Source organism: Hyperolius riggenbachi, chromosome 2 (assembly GCF_040937935.1).
Source record: "Hyperolius riggenbachi isolate aHypRig1 chromosome 2, aHypRig1.pri, whole genome shotgun sequence".
Lineage (NCBI taxonomy): Eukaryota > Metazoa > Chordata > Amphibia > Anura > Hyperoliidae > Hyperolius > Hyperolius riggenbachi.
In genome coordinates, this window is record NC_090647.1 from 398,006,819 (window position 1) to 398,033,595 (window position 26,777).

Genomic DNA, 26,777 nt, shown 5'->3' on the forward strand with positions numbered 1-26,777 from the left:
CTCTGCTGAGCACCACTGCCCGGCCACCTTCCAAAGGGTTGTAAATGGTCTCCTGGAAGGTTTGGAACACTGCGCTGTCGCCTACCTAGATGACATCGCCGTGTTTAGTGCCAACTGGAAAGACCACTTAGTGCAGCTGTCACAGGTTCTGGGACGCATTACTGCAGCAGGACTAACAGTCAAGCCTAGCAAGTGTCAGATAGGCATGAAACAGGTACAGTACCTGGGACATGTGGTGGTGGGAGAGCTTCGTCCAGATACTGGGAAGGTAGATGCCATTGTGTCCTGGCCCACCCCCCCCCCCCCACACACACACACACAAAGAAGCATATTCAGTCCTTCTTAGGGACTGCTGGGTACTATAGAAAGTTTGTCCCCAACTACAGTGCCCTCGCCAAGCCATTGACAGATCTCACCAAAATGAAGCTGCCCAAGCAGATTCTCTGGACGCCAGAATGTGAACAGTCATTCACAGCTCTGAAGAGAGCTCTAGCCAGTCCTCCCGTTTGCAAGTGCCAGACTTCAGCCGACGGTTTGTAGTCCAGACGGACGCCTCAGCCTTTGGCCTAGGTGCTGTGTTAAGCCAGTTAAACCAAACTGGGGAAGAACATTCGATTCTGTACTTAAGTCGGAAGCTGCTAACCCGGGAGGTAGCTTACGCCACCATAGAGAAGGAGTGCTTGGCAATTGTATGGGCCCTACAAAAGCTGCAGCACTATCTCTACGGTCACGTATTCACGGCCGTCACCGACCACAACCCTCTTAGTTGGTTACATCGGGTTTCTGGTGACAATGGCAAATTGCTGAGATGGAGCTTAGTTCTCCAACAATACAGCTTCACTATTCAACATAGGAAGGGGAGCAATCATGGGAATGCTGATGGGCTGTCCCGTCAAGCAAAACCAACAATGTAGGCGCTGGCAGGATAATCTGGGAAGATCATCTGCCTTGCCCCATTCTAAAGAGGGGAGGTGTGGTGATATATTGGGGTGCTGATGATGTTAGGGAATACAGGAACGTGTTTCTGTCATTTTTCTGTCTACTATGTCTGCTAGAGGCTAGTCTGGCTCTTGAAGGTGCCACCTGGCCCCAGGAAACGGTTGATGGAAGCCTGTATGTACATGTAAATTCTGTATGTGGATGTGCATTGCCTCTGCCCTCATTGTCCAGCAGGGGAAGAGGTGTCTACTGCTAATTGGCTGCCAGTTGGGGAAGAATAGGCTGGTCGGCCTGGCTTTTGAACTCTAGAGTCAGCCATTGTCCCATTATACAAAGCAAGACTACCAGAGTCTTGGGGACAGGGGAAGTTGACACCTGAAGGTTTGAAATTTACATGACAGCCGGCTGGAAGGGGTTGGAAATCTCTGCAGACTTTGAAAACGGAGACAGGAAAACTTTGATGCTGGGAAATAATGTTGAGGAAGCCTTTTGATGTCTGTTGGGATGCAATCTTGCCTGTTGAATTCTGCAACCTTCAAGGGGCTGAAGCGGGAGTCCTTTGAAGTTCGCGTGTCACAGGAAGACTGGGACGGGCGTTCGGTGATGTCACAGGCAGGGAAATTGCATTGGTTCCTGGGGACTGGACATTGAAGGCCCCAGGGGACACTTCGGACTATTTGAGTTGGTCCAGGACAGTCACAGGTGTCTTCTCCTGGAGATAGCGCATAGCTAGGGATGATCTCGACTCTTGGTAGAAAAAACGGCGTGCTCCCGCCAACAACGTTTAGACCTTCAAGTTGGTAACGTTTTAATCCCCATTTTTATTTTTACGCAAATATCCTTGTGTGTATTTTTGTAACTTTTATCTTGTAACTTTTACTGTGTAACTTTTTTACTTTGTTTTTGTACATCTTTTGTATATATTAACCACTTCACCACTGAGGGGTTTTACCCCCTGACCACCAGAGCAATTTTCACCTTTCAGCGCTCCTTCCATTCATTCGTCTATAACTTTATCATTACTTATCGCAATGACATGAACTATATCTTGTTTTTTCCGCCACCAATTAGGCTTTCTTTAGGTGGGACATTATGCCAAGAATTATTTTATTCTAAATGTGTTTTAATGGGAAAATAGGAAAAAATGTGGGAAAAAATTATTATTTTTCAGTTTTCAGCCATTGTAGTTTTTAAATAATGCATGCTACTGTAATTAAAACCCATGAAATGTATTTGCCCTTTTGTCCCGGTTATAAAACCTTTAAATTATGTCCCTATCACAATGTTTGGCACCAATATTTTATTTGGAAATAAAGGTGCATTTTTTTCAGTTTTGCGTCCATCCCTAATTACAAGCCCATAATTTATAAAGTAACAGTGTTGTACCTCCTGACATAAATATTTAAAAAGTTCAGTCCCTAAGGTAACTATTTATGTATTTTTTTTATTGTACATTTTTTAATTTTTTTTTAATTACAAAAAAAAAAAAATTGGGAGTGTGGGAGGTAATGAGTTAATTTTTTGTGTAAAAGTAATTTATTTGTATGTGAAAAATGTTTAGGGTGTAGTTTTACTATTTGGCCACAAGATGGCCACAGTAACTTTTTGTTTTAATGTGACCTCCAAGCGTCCTTCCGGACTCTTGGAGGAAGTACTAGGAGGCTGGGTAAGTGTGTTTTTTTCACAATGATCGCGCTGTTCATCGGAGAGCAGCGGATCATTGCGGGGCTTAGATCAACGAACGGGAATGGCGGCGGGCGGTGTGTTTACGAGCGGCCGGCGGCGTGTTTACGAGCGGGAGCGCGGGCAGCGGCGGGAGTGCGCAAAGTACGGATTTCTCCGTCCCTGGGGGTTAAAGGATGGAAAAAGGGACGGAGAAATCCGTACGGGCGGGGGTAAAGTGGTTAAGTTCTGCATTGTTCCATGTTTTTTCTGGAATATTAAATTGTTATTTAAATAAGTTTGACTTCTGCTGTACTAAACTAACACTCATAGGGCCTGATTCACAAAGTGGTGCAAAGGGAATTTTCGCGCGCACTGGACTTTGCGCGCGATCACGCACGCAAAGCGCTATGCTCGCGTGGAAAGCGTTGTGATCGCGCGCAAAACGCGGTCCGCGCGTACTGCCCTATGCTTCACGCGGAGAGCGGAATTCCACGTGAACTACGGCCCAGCGCGCGTTGTATAGATAGAATTGTTACAACTAATTGCTAAACTGTGTATGCGCGCGAAAGCGTTCGCGCGCAAAGCACTATGCGCAGTGCTAATTAGGTCCAATTATTTGTCTTTCTGAATCCAATGGAGCTAATTACTGTGTGTATTAAAGGATTTGTTTGAGGGTGGTGTTTTGTGGGTAGACATGGAGCCAGGTAGGAGTCAGGAGGTGCGACGTAGCGCACATGTTCATGCAGCTGCGCAGTCACCCACAACTGGATATAGGCGCAGTGGTCGATTACAGAGTCGTGAATATAGTGGCAGCCATGAGTATGGTGGTAGCCGTAGCCGCAGCCGCAGCCGAAGCCGCAGCCCCCATTATCGCTGGAGTCCCAGCCAGAGTCCGAGAGGAGGCAGACAACGCCACCGCACCAATAGTCCCCGTCCTGGGACGTCCTCTAGTCAAAGGGGTTCGCAGCGGGCATCAGCTGCAGAAGAAGCCCGGAAAAGGGGGGTGCATTTTTCTGAGGCTGAGAACCTTGTTCTTTGTGAGGAGGTGGGATTGTATTTTTCCCAGTTATATGGGCACCTGTCGAAAAAGACAGATGTGGCCTCACGAACAAGAATGTGGCGCAGTATTTGTCGCAGTGTGAGCGACGTAGATCACCAGCCTCGGACTGAGCAGCAGTGTCGCAAACGCTTTGCTGACATAAAATTGCGTTTGCGCAAGAAGTTGAGCAAGCAGCGGCAGTACGCGTAAGTGTTTCAATTGTTGTTTGTAAGAAAATGAATGTTCTGACAAAATGCATGTGCAAAACAATAGAAATGGGCAAGTCAATAGTTTGGATGTAAACTTTTGTTGCTTAACCAATGTTTGTTTATTGTGGCCATACATGGTTGCATTTATGTTGATGCAATCTTACGATTTATATGTATTATAAGGGTAAAATCACACCAATACTGTAAAATCTTTATTTAATCAGTTCCCTTATACTACATACAATTGATAACTACACATGGTTAGATTGATAACTCACTGAATGCCATGTGGTCCATTTGGTTTGTTTGTTGTATGGTTTCAATGCTTGTGTCTTCATGGGCAGAACCAGCATGCATCCATGTGTGTGATTGTTTTGTGTGTTGAGTAGGCGCATGCTTCTTCCTGCTGTGAGTGATAATATATGAGCATAAAGTTTGGACATAAACACTCTCTAAGGCCTGGAACCCACTGAAATCAGCAAAGGCGAAACGCAACCACTAGCGTTTTGTCTGAGCGGTTTGCAAGCGGATTCATGTACGTTTTTGGTTGCATTGTTCAACATTGTATTTTGTTGCTCAGCGGTTGCGTAGCGTTTTGCCTTACGCTTTTTTATCCTGATTGTTCCTGAGAATTATGTTTGATTTTGTTATTGTGCTGAACCGCAAAACGCTATCAAAACTACTCAGTGTAGGTTTTGCAGAGCGTTTCCGCTAGCGTTTCAAGACTTTACATTGAAGCGCTAACGCTCCCAAAATGCTGCACGTCCTGCGTTAGCGTTTCCGGGAAACGCAAACGCTCCTGTGGAAGGTGCCCCATCCATTAACATTAGGCAAGCGTTTTGGCAAAGTGCTAGCATATTGTGGTGCTGCCAAAAGCGCTCTTGTGGGTTCCAGCCCTCAGGGTCCATTAACACTTGTGCGTTTTCAGAGCGATTTCACCTTTGCTGAGGTTTTTTGAAACGTGTGCACAATGAAAGTGTATGGAAGTGTTCTCATCTAAGCGGTTAGCGATTTGCTGAAACGCAAACGCGTTACATGCAGCGTTTTCTGTGCGATTCTGGAGCAATTAGCGATTCAAAAAGTATTAGAGGTACTTATCCGTTAGCCGGGCGCATCCGGCAGGTGGCGACAAAACTCCACCAGAGTTACATCTTTCCCTACTATCCATGTCGGCCTGGAGGGGGAATAGTAATTAGCGCCACCTGCCGGATGCGCCCGGCTAACGGATAAGTACCGTATTAGAATTGCCCTACAAATTGCAAAATGCTAATTGCTGGGAAACTGCTCTCTATACAGTGAAGAATCGCTAGGAAAAAACGCCAGACAATCGCTCAGCGTTTTGCATTAGCGTTTAGCGATTTCTAGTGTGAATTGGCCCTCATGGTTGGAAGCCACTGCAAAATGCTTTAACTAATTTCAATTGCTTGCGTTTTGTATGCCATTAGTAAAGCAATGTCATGAATGTTTTTGCTGTGCCGTACTAAAAAGTGGATGATTTTGCAAGTGGTTGTTAAGCAATTAGCTGTTTCAAGTGTGCTTGGTCCTTTAAAAGCATGTTTAGGTACTTATCCGTTAGCCGGGCGCATCCAGCAGGTGGCGCTAATTACTATTCCCCCTCCAGGCCGACATGGATAGTAGGGAAAGCTGTAACTCTGGTGGAGTTTTGTCGCCACCTAGAGGATGCGCCCGGCTAACGGATAAGTACCCATGTTTATTTTGTTAGTCTGCAGGAACGTTCAAACCCTATCTATATTGCTCTGTGCAGGTTTACATTAACTACTTAACATTGAAGTGTGAACGTTTTTTGAATGCTGCATGTGCTGTGCCTGCAGTGTTCTGTGTTGCAATAGCTCCAGTGGAAGTTGGCCCATACATTATCAGTGGCTGTGCCTTGTTAACAAATGTGTGTGTGTTTGTAAAGCCAAAAAAAAAATGTTGCCAAAATTGCCCTTACCCAGAAGAGCTTTTTTGTCTGCATTTCTTGTTGAATTGAGAACGCTTGCGTTTTGCCAAAACGCACAGCAAATGTAAATTGATGGTGAACATTCAACTGGAGCAATTGTACTTTCAGAAATTGTAAAGGCAGGGCATGCAGCATTTTTGGAGCGTCCAGTTTCAATGTAAAGTGTAGAAATCGGATCGTAATTGCTAATTAAAACCTGCAAGGATGGATTTTGGTAGTGTTAAAGTTACTGCACACTAACAAAATTTCAATTAATTGAAAGGACCAATCACACTTTAAAATGCAAATTGCTAATCGCTGCACAACTGCTTGCAAATTGATATACCTCCAGAAAATGCTCATGAATTGACTTTAAAAATGATTGTCAAAAAACTTAACTATTGCGATTAGCGAGTGCGTTTTGAAGTGGGGTCCTGGCCTCATGGTGTAAATGTGACATTTCACAATTAGAACCTTTTTAGGGGTCGTGTCCACTATAGTAGAGAATCCACATGCGGGCACCACATGCGGATTTGCATAGCCAATAAAAGTGCATGGGATTGTTTGCACTTGTGCGTTTTGTTGTGCATGGAAATTTGCGTGCGGCTGGAGTAAGACCAAAATAAGCCAGAATCCTTTTAATAGGGAAATAGCATGCGGCTGTGGCATGCGTTTTTCACTGCGATTTCGCCTGTAATGGTATGGAAATGTACCCAGGTAGGTTACATTTGCCTGATTCTTAGCCATGCAAAAACACATGCAAAATAGCGGCCATAGCCGCATGTGGAAATGCATCTGCCTGCGATTTTGTGTGTGGCCAAATCCAGCCAATTCCCCACTGCAACATTGGAAATGAGCCCTTAGCATTTTAACCTTCTGTGCAGTTTTCCTTGAAAGGACAGCTGAAGTGTGAGAGATGTGTAGTTCCCCATATGTGTACATTTGAAGGTATTAGAACTTGGCTTGCTCTGCTGCTGATTATGTTGTAGTTGTAGACATTAGCCCCTGAGTAAGCCGGGTTTTGTTTTTTATTTTTATTTTTTTTGTTTTATTTTGGAGTATGTTTCTATTAGTTTTTTTAATGTGCTTCCTGTTTTGTCCAAAGTATTGTAGACATGCATTACCTGGACTGGTGTCCTGCTTCTATTGTTGAAAAATGAACATACCCCATAAATAAACCTGTATGATAGTGCTGTCTCAATAGGGGGTGCCGAGGTAGCATGCACATTTGGCCACTTGGCCTACAGGTGTCCTGTTGTAGCCACCATAATTGGCACTAGTAGATTTTTTTTTCTTATGCTGAACAGTTAGGCTGCATTTCCACTTGTGCGGTGCGAATCGCCGCGGTAAAAATTCGCATGCGAATTTTCATGCGAATTCGCATGGATGACGATGCATGTGAATTTAACCTTGGCAGTGCTGGAGTGCTTTTTCCATTGTTTCTATGCGAATTCGCATGAAAATTCGCATGAAAATTCGCATACCTAAACCGCATGCGAATTTCCTATTAAATGCATTGCATGCGATTCGCATAGCGGTATGCGGTATGCGAATTCTGATGGCTCTGCCATCCAAATTTTTTCTGCACAGAAAAACGCACAGGAATCCTGACAAGTGGAAACAGTCCCATTCACTTGTATTGCTATGCGAATTTGCATGCGAAAAACGCATGCAAATTCGCGATAGTGGAAATGAGCCCTAAGGCTGCAGTATTGTGTGAATTGCACACTGCAAATCCATAATCAGTATGTGTCCTGGATTGTCATTCAGAACATGTGGTGTGCATGTTTCATTGTGGTTATTGGATGAAACTTTCAGAGACAGGATTAGCAGGATAGTGAAGCAAATGTATTTGTTCGCATATGTAAAAACATTTAAATGCCAAATATTTTTTTTTTAGTTGTCATTTTTTTTAATTGTTGTATCCCTTTATTATTGTAGTCTTGGTACAGGTGGTGGCCCAGCACGCTCTGTGGAATTTACTGATTATGAGCGAGTAGTGGAGCCTTTTTTGCAGACTGACGCCCTGCATGGCATCAGGGGGGGGCTATGATGCACAGTTGCCAAGCTCCGACAGTTCAGAAGATGGTAATTGATTATTATGTTGTCTGTTTCAGGGAGTAGTTTAGTGGACAGGAAGTGTACTATTGTTACATTGATAATGTTCTAACTGACACTATTGTAGGTAATGTTGTGTCTGTGGTTACTGGGGATGCTGGAGTCAGTGACATCGGCCATGCGATATCAGAGGCAACTGATGCAGGCGACACTACTGGTGAGTTTGATGTGTTTGTGAAAAAGATGGAAATGGAAAGGTCTGAAGGCAGATATGCTGCATACAGTTTTTTTCCCCTTTTTAACAATGACACTTTGCCAAATAAACATGGCGGCATACTAATGGGTATGGGCCACGCCCCCTGACCCCGATAGGACAATGTACTCTTAAAAGAATTCCGCCCCCATCCGTCCCGTCATTTTTTTCTGTCCTCGATGGACAGGTACTCTGTTTTGGACCTTATCTTTTTTTTTTTTTACCTGGGTCCGTTTTTTCTTTTTTATTTATTATTATTTTTTTTTCCTCTTCTTTCTCCCCCTTACACAGGTTCAGCCTCTCCCGTGTCCCGACGGCATAGTTGTCCCAAGTAGGACTTCAGCCGTCTGCTTGTATGCGAAGGTCCCTTCCCCCAGAAGCCCTCTTCAAACATGGCTGCCACCCAATAGGAGGATCTCTGCCAAATCTCGCGAGACCTCAGCCAGGCATCTGATTGGCCGCATCTCGCATGACGTCCTATATCCAAGGAAGCAGAAGGAAAGAGGACGCCGAGCACTACAGGAGGCGTGGGAGCTGGCTGTTTGGCTAAACTGCTGAGCGCTGCTTCCCCTCTAGCGAAAGGCTGGATGACGGACACTCTTGTGACCTACACCTCATCGGATTCAGGTCTGAAAGAGCATATTTGTTTTGATTGTGCATATTTATGTGGCAGCAGTACAGGAGGCTTATGAAGTTAAATACTTCTTTTAAAGGGGAAATGGATGATTCTGCGCAGGGGGCCTCCGCTGGAAAATCCAGGTAAAGGATGCTAAATGCATCCTATCACACTGGTGTGTCACAGGGTGTATTGTTTTAAAAGGGGGTGCACCGGTACTGGTTTTTTAAAAGAGTGCTCTTTTCTCTTACTTTGTCTTTTATTTGCGGATCCTTTTTTAGTGAAAACACTATATTTTCTTTGTGTTTTCACAGTCCGCATGAGAGAGAAGATGGACTTCTGGTTACTAAAAGCAGCCGGTCGGGGTCAACAAAAGATGCACCACAGTCCCGTGAGGATTTCCGCAGATCAAGTAGATCTGTCTCCGCAAGGAGGAAATCTCCGCAAAGACTATATGTGGACAGACCTGAGGTTTCATGGAGGCCTTATGATCAGAGGAGAAGATCTCCAGATTATACAGCATCAATGCCTTATTATGAATCTTACAGATACAGGTCTCCTAGGAGACGTAGTGATTATCAATATAGACGTTCATCAAGAAGAGCTTCTCCTGGGGACAGATATGACTCAGATCGATTCTCTCCTCAGAGATACTATGCAAATAGGTCTCCGAAAAGACAATATAGATCCCGGTCACATTCTTCAGATTGTGAATTATTGACAAGTCGCAAGGAACCTGCTCTGAATATATGCTGGTCTTGCACTCAGCCGTCTCTGCCGGATAAAAAATTGTGTCAAACTTGTCTTTCCGAGGCTGCTAGAGACAAAGATACTGAAAATCAGGAAGTTTTGTCTTAGATTCAGCAGGCCGTGCAGGAGACTTTTCAAAAGCTGTCTGCTTCTCAGTCAATTCCACCCTCTGCCGCTCAATCGCAAATGGAGGAATCTGGTACTCAGGGGGACTTGCCTCCTCTTGGCTTTGATTTTGCCTTGGTGCCAGCCTTCCTATCTGCAATTAAATCTGCGATTGATTGGCAGGAGGAGGGTGATTCAACTGAGCAACCAGATAAATATTATCCGCATTTGCAGTCCCAACAAAAGGCTTTTCCCTTTATGAAAGTCATCAAGGACATTATACTGAAAGAATGGGCCAAGGTTGACCATAAGCCAGCTCTAACAAATAGATTTTCTAAGTTATATCCTCTAAAAGAAGAGGATGCGAAGCTATTGGATGTGGCGCCTATAATAGATGCATCTATTAAAAGGCTAGCGAAGCATGTCACTTTACCAATGAAAATGCCATATTGTTTAAGGATCCTCTAGATAGAAAAATTGATATTGACATAAGGAAAGCCTTTTTGGCAGCAGGGAGTGCATGTAGACCAGCAGTCGCCCTTACTTCCTTGGCAAAAGCCATTAAAGTCTGGGTGGAAAACGTGGAAACCGCTCTGAATAATGACACGGATAGACAAGAGATTATAAAAGCCCTTGATGAACTTAAGCTGGTGGGAGATTTTGTTGGAGAAGCGGCAATAGATACCATACGCTCCTCAGCAAGATCTATGCTACACTGTGTGACGGCAAAGAGGGCGCTGTGGCTGAAGCCTTGGTCGGCCGACCCAGCGTCACGGACCAATTGGTGTAAAATTCCTTATGACGGCACTCATTTATTCGGCCCAGTAATGGACAAGGCAATTACTATGGTAACAGGGGGCAAAACAGGTCTCATTCCACAGGACAGGAAACAAAAGGAGTTTAAGCAACAAAATTCTAAACGTTTCTTCCAGAATAGGTTTCAGCAAGCTAGGTCCTACAGGCCTGGAAAACCGTTCAATAAAAACTGGAGGGGCACCCAATCCTCGTTTCTGAAGAACAAGGGAAAAACCACCTCCACCTCACAACAGGGCCAGAAGTCCTTTTGAGATGACGTCCATCCAGGATTCTCCAGTGGGGGCCAGACTAAGTCTCTTCACAGAGTCCTTGGTGGAGAAAATACAAGAGTCGTGGGTGCTAAATACAGTGAAGAACGGACACAAATGGAGATTTCTGTCGACTCTTCCAAAAGCTCGTTATATCTCCACAAAAATCCCGCAGAGCAGACTAAAGCGTCAATCCCTATTGGACTATGTGGAGGCTCTACTAAAAGCAGAAGCAATCACAGAGGTTCCGGTAAATCAGCGGTTCGCAGGAATCTATTCACAGCTATTCTTAGTACCAAAGGCAGGCGGAAGCTGGAGGCCAGTCCTGGACCTGAAGTTCTTGAACCGTCATATAAAAACGAGCCATTTCAAAATGGAGTCACCCCAGTCCATTATACCAATGGTAAGGGAGTACGATTGGATGACTTCTGTGGATTTGGCAGATGCATATCTGCATGTACCCATTCACAAGGACTATCAAAAGTTCCTACGTTTCTCCGTTCAGGGCAATCACTTTCAGTTTCGAGCACTGCCGTTTGGAATATCAACAGCGCCAAGAACTTTCACAAAAATATTACTTCCTGTGATAGCATTATTGAGGACTGCAGGTATTCGAACCTTCCATTACCTGGACGATATACTAATTCTGCATCAAAACAAAGACCAGTTGTTGCAACATCAAGATCAGCTCCTATCTACATTGAAAAGCCTCGGCTGGTTAGTAAACCACAAGAAAAGTCAACTCAAGCCATCCCAAGATATGATCTTCCTGTGAGCCAGGTTTGTAACAAACTTGAACAAAGTCTGTCTTCCGGAGCAAAAAGTACTGATGATTCAGAAGAAAGTAGCAACACTACTCCAGGGTCGGCAAATATCAGCTAGGTTCCATGTCGGCAGTGATCCCTATAGTAAAGTGGGCCCATTGGCATCTTCGGCCCCTGCAGTTCTTTTTTCTGAAAAAATGGAACAAGTGGAACTTGAATCAAGTAATTTCCTTGCCACAGAATGTGAGGGAATCCCTAGCCTGGTGGCTATGCAGGAAGAATCTGATGAACTGTCATCAAATACAGGCTTCAATTCCCATCGTGATAACCTCGGATGCGAGCATAATTGGGTGGGGAGCCCACTGCAACGGGATGTGCATGCAGGGGAAATGGAGTTTTCGCCAGATCGGTGTGCCCTCAAACATACTGGAACTAAAGGCAGCATTTATGGCGTTGAAAGCGTTCCATTTCCTAATCCGGAACCAGTCTGTTCTTTTGAAGATAGACAACATCACAGCTGTGTCATATATAAAGAGGCAGGGGGGAACAAGAAGTCTCTCTCTTCTGCACGAAACCTATCGAATAATGGAGTGGGCACAGGAAAATCTGACGAACCTATCAGCGACTTACCTACCAGGAATCAGGAATGTGTTAGCGGATCGCCTGAGCAGATCATTCGTAGACCCCCACGAGTGGCAGCTGAATCAAGAGTCGTACAACAGCCTAGTCCGGAGGTGGGGACTTCCACAGATGGACTTATGGGCGTCTCCTCAGAATGCCAAGGTGCGGAAATGTTTTACTCGTCTCCCGCATCCGTTGGCAGCAGGAACAGATTGTCTAACGCAGAAGTGGAACTTCGACCTAGGTTACGCCTTTCCCCAGTTTCCTATGATTCCCAAGTTTTTGCAGAGACTAGCAAGAGAGCGCTGCTCGATCATAACTATTCTGCCCTTTTGGCAAAGGAGGCCTTGGTTTGCCCTAGCAATGGATCTAAGTGTCGAGGAGCCAATAAAATTGCCCGATCATCACAATCTTCTGTTCCAAGGGAATCTCCTATTTCCAAATGTGAAGGCATTACATTTGACGGCCTGAAACTTGAGAGGCAAAATTACTTAGACCAAGGTTGTTCGGAAAATGTAGCCGAAACATTGCTCAGGGCCAGGAAGCCCTCAACTAATGTGACCTATAGGAAAATATGGGAGAAATTTATTGCCTTTGCAAAAGTACATAAGTTTGATGGTCTAACTCCCTCTGTATCAAATATACTAGACTTCCTACAATCAGGGGTAGAAAAAAATTTGAGTTTAGCAGCGATCAAAGTCCAGATATCTGCATTATCAGCGTTAACCAATGTAAGGTGGGCCCAGAAGCCTTTAGTAATGCAATTTGTGAAAGCGGTGCTAAAGATCCATCCGCCAAGGTAACCTTTTTTTTCCCAAATGGGACTTGTGTCTAGTACTAGATGCCCTTTCATCACCTCCCTTCCACCCGGTGGAGTCGGCCTCAATTCAGGACGTCACTTTGAAAACGGTGTTCCTGATAGCGACAACGTCGGGGAAACGAGTTTCTGACATACAGTCTTTAGGGTGCACAGAAAACCTACTGGAATTCTACCCTGACCGAGTGGTAATAAGACCAGTCCTAGACTACGTGCCTAAGGTTGCTTCCAGTTTTCATGTGAATCAGGAGTTGACTCTACCTACTTTTCCGTTTAATGAGGACACACATCCATTAGATGTAGGTAGAAGTATCAAAGCTTACCTAGAAAAAACCTCCTCTTTCAGGCAGTCTGACCACTTGTTGGTGAACTCTCAGGGCTGCAACAAGGGGAAAAAGGTCTCATCAAGGACCTTGTCTGCTTGGCTTGTAAAAGCTATCCAGACTTCTTACCGAATTAAAGGCTTACCGATACCCGAGGAAGTAAAAACCCACTCAACTAGAGGCATGGCCGCCTCATGGGCCTCCTTTTCAAAAGTATCTCTAGAGACAGTATGCAAGGCAGCATCTTGGTCCTCTGTAAATACATTTGTCTCACTATAGAGTTGATCCTGCTTCATTGTCTACGCTAAGTTTTGGCAAAGCGATAATGTCTGCTAAACTGTAAATAAATTGTGTGATATGTTCAGCATTATACCCTCCCTCGTTTGTGATTTGTTACATCCCATTAGTATGCCGCCATGTTTATTTGGGAAAGCTGAAAATTGAATACTTACCTTCAGTAATTTTCCTTTCCCGAATAAACAATGGCGGCATACGTCTCCCTCCCTCCTGTCCAATCGAGGACTAATTTTTACCGAGAATGATGGGACGGATGGGGGCGGAATTCTTTTAAGAGTACTTATCCTATCAGGGTTAGGGGGCGTGGCCCATACCCATTAGTATGCCGCCATTGTTTATTCGGGAAAGGAAAATTACTGAAGGTAAGTATTCAATTTTCAGCTTTTGTGTAGGTGATGTTGCGGCTGTGGTAACTGATGCTGGAGTGAGTGACATCTCACTATCTGGGGCCCAATCGGATGCAGACTACACTACTGGTGAGTTTGATGTGTTCTTGAAAAGATGTAAGGCTACTTACTTGTAGACTGGGATATGCTGGATACCTTTGTTGATATAATTTTGTTTTTCCTATGACAATTGTCTGTAGGTGATGTGTCTGCTGTTGAGGCTGTAGTGGTTGAGGAAATAGCAGGTGTTCCGAGGCCAACACATGTTTCAGAAACTACTGGTAAGTTTTATTTGTTCCAGGAAATCATGTAAAGAAAGGGACATGAAGAGAGTAATATTGTGGATAGCATATGTTGTTTTGTGCAACACTAAACCGTTTTAATAGGTGGCCTGGCGAGATTTGTGTGGATAATGTGGTTGGAGTCAATTGCATGCACGTAATATACACATAAACGTGCAAGATGTGAGTAATGAATGTCATGTTATGCATGCTTGAGGGGGTGATGTTGAAGGGACATCCAAACTGTTTGATTTTTATATTTTTGAACTTTCCCGTGGCTGAGTTTCATCATATGTCTTGTCAACAGACTACAAAACATATAATGCTTTTCCGCTTTTGTCCCACCAACGTAGAATCAACATCCAGCAGGTGGTGATACTGTTCTGACTGGATGTGGAATCAACGTTGGCGCAACTGAACTGTGCCGACGTCATTGTGCGCACCGGAGAGGGGAGATTAAGCTATCATATGACACCTACCATCTCCCCTCAGTGATCAGCAGCCATCGCGTATGGGTGCTGATCACTACAATCAACATCAGATAGTAGTGTGATGCCAGTGACAGGTGTGGACATAGGAGGTAAAAGAAGAGGAGCCACGCACATCCCTGCTGTCCCAGCGCAGACTGGTGGTTGCCACCGGTCCGGCCACCATCCCCGCTCTGTCTGACATCATGGCTGGTTCTCGGCTTGATGACGTCATCAAGGGCAAACACAACCTGATTGTCATTTGAAGCCTAGATGCTGGTTGGAGAAGAGGTGGCTACTGTGGTTCATCGCTGGAGGCTGGAAGGTGAGTGATGGGCAGGGCCAGGGCCGAGCCATAGTCTGGAGAGGCTCCAGCCTCAGGGCGCAGTGTAGGAGGGGGCACACAATTCATTCAGCTGTCATTCCTAATTGTGTATTAAGCAGAAAGAAATAAGAAAAGGGGATACATAGCAGTGACTGCAAGCCATATAACGAGATATTAAGGTGTTGGGGAGGTTGTGGGCCCTGTGGCGTCTCTTAGTATAATAGCAATCAGTGTGTGATGTCTGGGGTGGGAGGGATGGAGGGCTGCACTTTGGTGTCTCAGCCTTGGGTGCTGGAGGACCTTGTCCTGCCTCTGGTGATGGGTGTTTCCGTAAAGGGGGCACATTGGTCTAAAGGGGTGGGACACATAGGGCAGCACACCACAGAGAGGATCCAGCTGCGTGCACCCCCCAAACGGGCCCCCCACTGCAAAAATGGCTGGGCCCAAAGGAAGGGGGGGGGGTATGCGGCTGTTGATGAATTAAGTCAAAAACCAATAGGTCGTGCCCTTAGCTATGCGAACCCACAACATTGTAATGACCAAAGGATCAAGGATGTTGTGGCTTCACACACCCAAGGGCACAACCCAATGTTTTTTAAAATCTGTGTCCCATGGCGCTCTTAGGGCCCTTTTCCACTAGCAGTCACTACCGTGCTGACTACAGGCTGAACGGTAGCGATTGCTGAGTGGCTAAAGTGCAGCCAACTTCTGGCAATTCCATTCATAATTTAGCTATGCTGTAGTGCATACCAAAATAGGTGGAAATATCGCTCCGCGGCGGAATTGCGTTTGAGGCAAAAACAAATGGCGGTAGTGGAAATAACCTACCGCAATTCCGATGTTGTTTATCAAAGCCTAGCGATTTGTAAAATTGCTAGTGGTTTGCAATTGTTCTATTCAGCTAGTGCAAAGGCACTAGTGGAAAAGGGCCCTTTGTGCAGGGCACAAAGTTACATCCAACAATTGTACTATATATGTTCCATTGGGGGAGCTGTGGTGCCTCTTCGGATGGACATTGGTGTCAATAGCCTTTTGCCGTGTGGTTATCTGTACTGTGCAGGCCACTTGCGTCTGCACAGTCGAGCTGCCGGATGGAGATGCTTTTTGTCTCTTTTAGCATGCAGATAATTGGTACTGTGGGTGCACTTTAGCATGCTTGGTACATATTGAAATTGGGGGTGACGTGGGAGGATAGTGTCAGCTGCCGTGGGATGGAGGGGGGGGGGGATGCTCAATAGGCTGTGGAGGTTTCCTACAGGTGAGGTAAGTACACCCCATGCTAAGTTTATCAATACAGCTCTAATTTAACTACCATGTACCCTATCATTTAGTTTGATGGTGTTTGGTGAAGGTGGCCATACACTAGTTGTTTTGAACTCATTTTTAAAAAACAGATAATCCCTCTCTGAGAAAATTGGATCTGAGAGGGATCGTATGGCTGCCTTTACTGCAAACAGACTTTCACCGGATTTCTGCCTGAAATCGTTCCCAATCTGTGCTGCTGCTGTGGCCGCCGGGCCCGCATACATTAGCTGCTCCAGTTGGCGCCAGTCCCCAGTCTCTGCTGTGTTCTCCGTCTCCCCTCTGGTCTCTGGCATGCTTCTCTTCTTCTTGCCCTGCAGGAAGTGTAAACATTACATCGCCCTCTACTGATTACAGTTGCTGTTGGCCAGGAAGAAGTGCAGCATGCTGGAGACAAGATCAGAGAGGGAGCAGCGTTGACCGGGGGCAGTGGAGCTGGTGGAGCAGGTAATGTATTTTGCCTCTATTGCGTCGGCCAGTGTAATGCCGCTAGTGACTCCATCCCTTCCTGCGGGCGATTGATGTAATTTTTCCACACGCCGCCATCAACGTGAACAATCTATTTTTGGACAAAATCAATGTACATTTCTCGTGTAGCATGAAGGATGTGACAACAGATTAGATGAGTGATCGAACCTGATGTCGATCTGCGGTCAAAAGGGCTAGTGTATGGGCAGCAGAACAAAATATATCATATGTTACCCATGAGAAAAGGTTGGAAGTGATCGTATTTGTTTATGTTGTGATTGTTGTTTAAACCTTTCTGGACCAGCACCCTCTGCCCCCGTAAGGACCATAGGGTGCTGGTCCAGCAAGGCTCTGCTTCCCGACAAATTGACAAAAGTGACCATTGCTCCCGCCGGACACGCCACTCTGCCCCCGCTGCAGGCTGCTCTCTCTGCCGTCGCTATGATGGCAGAGCGCTGTGCGTCGGGTTGGAGCCGCTTTCATTGGCTCATGACCCTGTCATTCCATGTAAGCCAATGAGAACGGCTTATAGTAATGACAGGGCAAGGAGCCAATGAAAAGGGCTCCTGCCCAGCTCAGTGGTCTGCCGTCATATAGGCGGCAGCCCATCACATTGTGGCGGGGGCACAGCGGACCAAGTGACGTGGACGGGCGGGGACGTGCGGTGAATGGTCCGTAGAGTTTATGTCCGGTCAGGAACACCGCGCTCCCTGCCCGCCGTAGATTGAGACTTGCTTGGTCCGCAGGTAGTTAAGAGGCCTAAGCCATCATTTAGTAGTCTGAGATTTCAAGCTAATACACACATCTCTAACGTACCTCCTAATCAATATGTAATGTAGTGTGTTAGAAAAAAAAAACACTTTCAACATGTCTGATGTATATGTTTGTGAATGCTACCAATAATTGTATTGTGTACATGCTGCTCACATACAGCCCCATGTACATGTCAATATTAATTGATTTAGAAATTGGTGAGTAAACTATGTTGAATGTTATTAAAGGGACTCCGAGCAGTGTATAAACAATTGAAAGATGCATACCATTTATAACCTTTTTCGCCTCTTTACAACGATGTATAAAACGCTGCACTACACCTTTTGTACTTTATGTTTGCATTAATGATAGCGTTTGTGGAGACTTTCATAGCAAACATTTAGAAAGTTACAAGGGCTAGGGTGGTGCTTTACATATGTTTGGGAAGGCCATAAAGAGCTTAGAAATGGTATGCATTTGTCCATTGTATGCATTTGGCAAGATTTGTTGCGCTGCTGAGTCCCTTTAAATACAACAACATGTCCTATACTTAGTTCTTTTTACATTGAAGACAAATGTGGCATGGAATTAAATTGATTCATGATGGGACATGTTTGACTACATTGAATGCTTGATAGATGTGAACACAATTATTTAATGCATTTGGATACTATTGATAGCTCTTCATAAAAGTCTCACACTGTCCTGAAATGTTTAGAATTACAACAGAGGCCAGACATGTTTTTTTTTTTTTTTCTTTTACTTTCTATTAATAGGTGACATTCGGTCGGAAGATGTGGTGCTGGTGCTGGAGCCTATACTTCTTGAAGAAAGCTTTCTTGGTGAGTGTATAAATGAGTAGGGTGCAGCTTGTTGTGGCCCGCAAATATGTAGCTAAAATCTTTTTATATTGCCTTCCTAGCTGAAGAGACACCACTTGAAATAGATTATGATCTAGATCAGGACATTGAAGGGCATGAGTTTCACCTGCACCTCTCTTCCGACTCCAATGACACCATTAAAATTTCCTCACCAGGTTCCCAACAAGAAATTGCTGCTGCCGACTCACCACAGTCACTTCAAGAAAGTGCTGCTGCAACCACAGGTTCACTGGAAAGTGCAGATGGATCACCAGCTTCTGTGGCAGAAAGTCCTGGACCAACAAGAGCACCACACGGAGGTTCCCGGCCATATTCACGGGCCAATTATAATGCAGACGACTGGCACTCGAGGCAGTTTCTACAGGCCCAAAGAGAATATCGAGGCCTCATGGAGAACCAGATGAGGCAAATTCATCATGACTTGGGAAACATAAATGCCAATAGTCAGCAGCTGGAGGTCACTTTACAGCAGGTGGCCACTGTGGTTCAGGCCCAACAACAGATATTGGGCCGACTGGCTGATGGGCAAGACCGGCAAAATGTTATTTTAGGCCGAATGGTACGGGTAGGCGAAAGCATGAATATTATTTTAGGCCGTTTGGCCGATGGCGTAGACCGCCACAATGTAACACATGCCAGAATGGCAGATGCCATAGAAAATCACAATGATTTGCAGCGGCAATCATTAAATAAATGATTTTTGTTGTTCACATTACAGTTTCGACTTAGTCTTTACTGGACCTTGTTATGAATGGTAATGAGGCGTTACAACATCTTAATGTAATTTGTTTGAGCAAACCTTAAGGCCCCTACACACACTACGGAATGATGGCTCTGTTGCTGGCTGGTGTTTCAGGCAACAGTAGTGCGTGTGTACGCACCTTTCCATACCTAATTTGTTGGCCAAACAGTTCTGACATTGGCCTCAATTTACTAAGCTTAACTCCTGGCTTTAATAACTCTTCAGAGCCGTTTTTACAGTTATCACAATTATATGACCATGGTGATAACTGTAAAACAGCTCTGAAGAGTTATTAAAGACAGGAGTTAAGCTTAGTGAATTGAGGCCATTGTGATGTATGCACAACAACCAAATGATTAACATTCAGTAACCCAAATTTTCCACTGCAAACATGTGTAAAGTAAGAGTATATGGTTTTTTTACACACTGGCTATGGTAATATAATGATGCCTGACTGTTAACTTATAATTCTGGATGGTGGGGCTTACTACAGGTTATGGGGAAACATGTGCAGTTTGATCACCTGATAGATTTGTAACATTCACATTGCCTGGTCCTGATCATGTGGTCAACCAGGAAGTATTCACAGACAAAAATAAGGTTTAAACTCTGTCACATTATCACAATGTTCACATGCTTCTCCTCGGCTGATCCATCCCTACTTGTAATGCATCAACCTATTTGGGTCATTATTTATTTGTCACTGGAAATAAAGTGTGTTAAAATCAAATCATGACACAGTACCAAAAGCATGTCCTGAAGGGCCAGCAACATTGCATGTTTTCCAGGAAACCACAAACATTACCAGTTGACTTCTATTGGCTGTACACAGGTAATTGCATATGTACAGTATGTGCAATGTAAAGGCACATGCACTGTTGTTGTTTCTTCGGGACATGTTGTTTCAACAGTGCGTTTAGGGATGTAATACTGATAATTATGGCAGTAACGTCACCTAATTTAACTACTAAGGTTTAGCCAATCAATAACAATTGGTACAAGTACAATGTTATCTACAAAAAAAGTGAGAGAAAGTTTTAGTGTAGAACACTAGTTTTATCAAAAAATAAAAATATAAATATAATAATCCTTAAAGGGGATTTCAAGAATGGGTAACTCAAACAAATGGTCCAAAACAGAACCACAACATCACAAATCCCATCATGCTTTGCACAGCATTAGGGGAAAAATGCCCGGACAGTTTTCTTCTGTGCAGCTAAAAATGTCACTTGACTTAAGTGGAGTCCGATGAGGATGACTGGAGAGTATTTTGCAGGGCCGAAGTAACCTGGGCAAGTTGGCGGCAAATGGCTGCCAATGCAGCACGCCCTTAAAAAAAGAGAAACAATATTACATTAACCAATGTTCCAACACCACAAATATGCATGTCAAGGTTTGGACAGTATTAATAAGGACAAAACCTACTGTTGCGGTGTCTTTGCCGCCGACCAGCTTGTGGTTGCTGGACAACCTCTTGTTGAGGCTCTTCGACCTCCAGAGCTGGTGGGCCATCGTCCACATCAGCTGGTGGGTTTGAGGAACCTGCCTCATTGGAGGACCTGCTGCCTCACCCACATACAGTGGAGGTGGTTGGTCCTGAGCTTCGTCCGAGTCGTCCTGTGCCCTCCCGCGGCGTCGGCGGGGTGGCATTTGTGCATCTATAGAGACAGACATACAAAGGGGTCTTGAAATTCCATGCAACATTAAAGGTACTCAGTTTTGTTGTCCTAATGGCTACCAGGCTGTATCTAGCAAAGAGTCAGCGCTGCAGCATTTTACGATGTCCCCCCCCCCCCCCCCCCCCCCTAATAGTGGCTCTCCAAGCAGCCGTGCGGCAGCAATGTCCAGCTATTAGTCATGAATTCCTGTTGCCGCCGTCTATGATCCTTAAGGGGGCATATACCACTGGTACTTAGGTGGTTAACTGACTTGTGGTGAACAGCACTTTCACACAACACAAGTGTTAGATTCGTTTATTTGAGAAATAAGTTAATGTAAAATGACATTTGACATAACACCATTATCTACCAAATGTCAAGGTGAGCAGTCAATAATCTCAAGTTACATTCACATGTAACTTAAATGTATGTAGTGTAAGGGCAATTGATAGAATGGATAAAGTAGTCATTTCCATTATATTAGTTTGAAAATCTCTGATTGGCATAATAATAAATAAATCATCAGCGGGGCACATTAATCTAATTTAAACCCATCAATTAAACCGGCCCGATAACTTTATCACCGTTACTTTGGGATCAGAATGAAAATGGATGTATGGGAAGTAATGTGTTGCTTCCAACAAAACAAGTAATGGGTTGAGAATGAGGCTGCAGGAAACACACCTGTAGTACTGATGTATGACCAATCAGCACACAAACACTTCCTGCTATATCTGTAGGGCAATTTAAAGTCCTAATTGATTAGTTAAGTTGTCTACAAGCCATGAACGTATCTGCTTGGCCGATCGGCAATAGTCACCATTCTTTACACAAACCAACAGAAAATTAGGTTTGTGGGTCACTTTAAAGTAGATGGGTACCATTATAACAATAAAGTAATATACTCACCTATGGAGACGGAAGGGTTGGTCCAAATGAGCCTTCACTCTCCTTAAGTCAGTATGTTACTTTATTTTTTACAACGGTCGCCATTCCCTTGAATGCCAATATATATATGCATGCTTGTTCCGGTGCAGTAGTTAAACAAGCACCATAAAAACAGAGTTAAGGCACCCCTGCTATATGCATTGTGCTTCATTAGCCCCAAAGCAATTGCTTGACTTAACACACCAGGCATAGCAAGCACAACAATACCAAAAGGACATGTACATTAAAGGTTTCTTCAATTCACCACCCTCTAGGTTAACAAACAAAATATTTTGGATACATTACATACCAAGCACATGCTCACGTTGCACTTCTCGGACGAAGCTTCGCTCTCTCCTCTTCATGTCTGACCACCTCCGCTGGATCTGGGTGATGCTGTGGGTGCCCCTGAAGTGCTGCCTCAGTTCACCCCGCAGGTCCTCCATGATTCGCCTCTTTTCAAAGAGGTCCGTCAGCCGATCATAATCGGTGCGGAGTAACGTCTGTAAGAAGAAAAACATTGCTAACAAAGTAACATTTCACTTGAAGGAAGACCCGAAGTGACGTGATAAGATAGTTGTGCATATACAGTGGGTAGAACACAAATAACTATGCTGTGTTGCTTTGGTTTTATTCTGTGTATCTAAGAGTTAAATATGTGGCATTGGGATTGGTTAACTCAGTACTGACAGTGTGAGCACACTCAATAGATTTGTAGCTCTGTGTTGGTTTTAGAAGCCATTTTGTGTTTTGAAAGTGTTTGAGAAGTCATTTCTTAACAGTGAGGCTCACACTCTACTCCCTGTGTGAGTCATCCACTTCCAAAAATATGCATCTCTTTCAAGCAGAGAAAGACAAAAAGGAACACAGCCTACTTCTTTGTATGCTAGCCACTGTACATACACATGTCTATCTCGTCATGTCACTTTGGTGATCCTTTACCTTGGCAACAGAAAACAATGTAAATATGTGAATTGAAAACATTATTTTATATCAATATAACCCAGTCCTTTGGAGAAAACTGCTAAAGTTCAGGTAACTTACACACAATCGCTATGACCTATTAACCACAACCAACAAATTAATCAGCTCATTGAGGAGCCTTTGTCACTGTACGCTTGCCAGTGGTGCAGTGAGCTAGATAAGGAGTTATGTGGCCTGGTGCAGCTGAGCATTTTACACCAACCACAGCCAATACGTAACAACTGTTACTGGGTAAATAAGACTTCACTAAGATAACCAAAGACATCAGTAAACGGAGGGTATGGTGATCTCTAGGCACAGTATTATGCTGGGTACACACTATGATATTTTCAGGGCAATTTACTGTCAGATCGATTATTGCCAACATGTCCGATTTGCTTTTCGATCGATTTCATAGCATATTCCGAACGATTTCCGTGCACTTTAATAGGAAATGAATTGGAAAATGCTTGGAAAACGATCTGAAAGCAAATCAAACATGTTGGGAATAATCGATCTGACAGTAAATCAACAAGAAAATCTCAGTGTGTACCCAGCATTAGTATGATCAAGCTACTAGTCACAAACCTCATTACAAACACAGGACAACAAGGAAGATTAGCGTTGTGGTGGTGGGTCACTCGGTGACTCAATTGCCTAAGTGGCCTGTTTCCACTACATGCAGATTGGATGCATCAAAAATGTCTCCAATGAATGCCTACGGCCCTTTTGCCAGTAAACGCACATTTTATGAGGCAGATTTTGCCATCGGCATTCATGGGAGTCACTTTTCAGCATCCATGCAGCATCCAAATCTGTGTGTAGTGGAAACAGGCCCTTAGTGGCGTCAAGACCTTCTCACATACACATACATTCCTATAAGGGATCAACAGGGGGCTGAATGTTTTACCGATAAAGCGTTCAACCAAAAAATAACACCTTAGTGAATTCAAAATGAGATTTTACCCATGCGGTAAATTCTCAAACGTTTGATAATGCTCCGTGAATTGAGGCCCTTGTCAACATGTACTGAATGTCAGAATGAGAATCATTACTACAATTACTTTTTCTAACGAAAAACCAGTATTTATACATTGTCCAAATTTGACTTTAAATAAACCCAAGTTCTTCAAACATTATGTACCCTGCAGTGGCCCTTTAAGAAATGACAATAACATTGTTGAATTAAGCTTCAGCTTCTATGGCTGTCAAACAACACTTTTTCATCAGAATCACATGACACATTAATCAACCAATACATCAATAATGGTGCCACATTTAACACATTTCACATACTACTGGAAATCACACTGTCATCAAAATGACAAGTGTACACAGTCAGTATCATAGATCAGATCTATAGACGTAAACATTTCAAAATACAACAGTCTGTGATAGCAGGTTGAAACCACACCCTTTATATACAGTCGTGAACAAAATACAACTACATACAGACATACATACATACATACATACATACATAAAGGCATGAAAACAGACACATGTTATACACAGCCACAAAATATTGATACTTACAGTGGCCAAATAGACTCTCTCCCGCTTGCTAAACTTCTGGACCATGTTGGCTGCTGTCTGTCTCAATGTCCACACAGAAGATGGGTCACTTCCTGTCACTTCTGTATGTAAAGTGCGCCATAACGCGCGTAGCGCGCACCGCACAACGTGCACGGGCGACTTTGCAACATGTGCGCATGTCAATCTACGCCATGCGCGCAATGCGCGCATGTCACTCTGCGACATACAACTCTGCGCAATGCGCACGGTCTACTCTGTGCAATGCGCATGGTCTACTGTGCGCATTCTACACTGCGCCATGCGCGCATATATACAGCACAGGAGAGGCTAAACTGCCAATAAAAAGTCTACATTAACATACACAGACCCCATATGCGTGGTGCACTAGTGAGTTTGGGCTAAGTTGCAACAACAGCTGTTGGCCCAATTTGGCCATCTCACTCGTCTGGCAACAGCTGTAAGTAGCAACAGTTCTGGTCGTGTGCGTCATACACACGGGTGACCTGTCGCCACAACAGACGGATGCCACGTTGTTGCGGCGACAGTTGCAGGCCGTGTGTATGTACCTTAAAAGGCCCCTATGCATTACACATTTTCGCAGTTTCTTCATACAGTACACACTACAATCAACATTAACTGACATTAACTGTATGTACATCATAGCACATTGTGCAATATTTCAGTGCACAGTTGGACATGTGCAATGGCATGGTGAGTGAAAATGGCATTAATTTGACATTATTTGTCTGAAAATACACGTGTAGTCCACAATATACATGGACAACAGCATTGCAAGGCTATGTCCCCATAATATTAATAGACCAAATTTTTACTCTACGCTGCATTTTTTAAAAAAGGGAGCAAAAAGAAAAAAAACAAAATCATTCAAAAAATTCAACAATGACCCTTGCGCGCACTACATTGCTGGCTTCATCTGGCTCCTGGACATCATCAAAGTCATCCGATTGCACAGATAAGGGTGTGTGTGGAAGCCTGTAGCCAGGGAGGTTTTGTTTAATGCAAATGTTATGCAACACACAGCAGGCCACTATAATGTCAATGACCTTCTGCGGCTTGTATAACAATGCACCTCCACTGTTGTCGAGGCAGCGGAAATGAGTTTTTAAGTGCCCAAAACCACGCTCTATAACAGAACGGGTACGAACATGTGCTCTGTTATAGGCCTCTTCCGCATTATTGCTTGCATGGCCAAGAGGTGTCAGAAGCCATGGCAGGCAAGGATATCCTGCATCACCTTGAATGATAAAAACATAAATACATATTATTAATATAAATACATATATATATATATATATATACATACATACATACATACATACATACATACATACATACATACATACATACATACATATATATAATATATATATACATACATACATACATACATACATTGAAGACATACCTAATTATACATAAAACAACCATAAACTTACCAAGCAACCAGCCGCCATCACGATAAAACGCATGAAAAAAATTAAAAAGGCCAGATTCACGTAAAATATGGGCATCATGACACGAACCAGGGAATTTTGCGACAACAGAGAAAACTTCCATGTCAGGGCCACACACTACTTGGACATTCAATGAATGGCCCAACTTCCGGTTCCGATACATGTATTCATCTGCACTTGGAGGAACAAGTGCAACATGGGTGCAGTCAATGGCCCTGATGACATTGGGCATTTGGGCAAGATGGTAAAATGCCACTTTGACTGCATCCCATTGGGCACGGGAACTCGGAAAGTGGATAAACTGTCTGCTTATCCTCCGCATGCCCATCAGGAACTGGGATAGAACCCTGCTCATGGTGGACTGGGACACCCCACAGGCAAAGCCACCCAGCCTTTGAAAGCTCCCATTGGCCAGGAACTGCAGGCAGGCAAACAACTTAGTTTGCCCACTCACAGCATGACTTCGAGATGTTAATGGCCTGAGATAGGTCTCCAAACGAGCATACAGCTCATCAAAGGCTGCCCTGTTCAGCCTTGTCAGCCTCAGCAGTTCTCTGTCGCAAAGCAACGCCACATCAGTGCGTTCCGGTATGAGACGTGGAATGTGTCTCCTGCGCTGATTATAGCGGCATATGCGGTCAACAGTCCGAGCCTCATTCAAACAAACAGCAAAAGGCTCCATCTGTCAATGAAATTGGAAAGGAAATAACAATAACAAACTTTCAAAACATAACATTACACATTTAAAAAAATACAAAAACTTAAATAACCATTTAGATTAATTCCACATATTAATTGACAAATCTACATAACTATTGTAAACACCTTTATCAACTATTGGAATGTGGTTTCGGGGCAGGGTCGGCGCTACCATAGAGGCAAAGGAGCCAGTTGCCCCAGGGCCCCTGAGCCTGTAGGGGCCCCAGTGGCTAAAAGAGGTTACAAATTTAAAACAAAAAAAATAAAAAAAAAAATATATTTTTTTACAGAATCAATTAGAAAATTAAAAATTAAAAAAACAAACACATTTACAAACCCGGCCAGTTTAACGGTTAATAGCAAATCCACCTTAAAATGCTATAAACTCTGCTTTTGCAAGATATATGAAGGAGAACATTGGGAATAAGATGAAAATACAGTTTTTTACAAAT

At 44.0% G+C, this 26,777-nt stretch overlaps 1 pseudogene; it reads left to right on the top strand.

The window, feature by feature from the left end:
• The window catches only part of LOC137545132 (uncharacterized), a 51,787-nt pseudogene extending 42,345 nt beyond the window's left edge, over positions 1-9,442 (top strand).
• Positions 9,443-26,777: the final 17,335 nt, after the last annotated feature.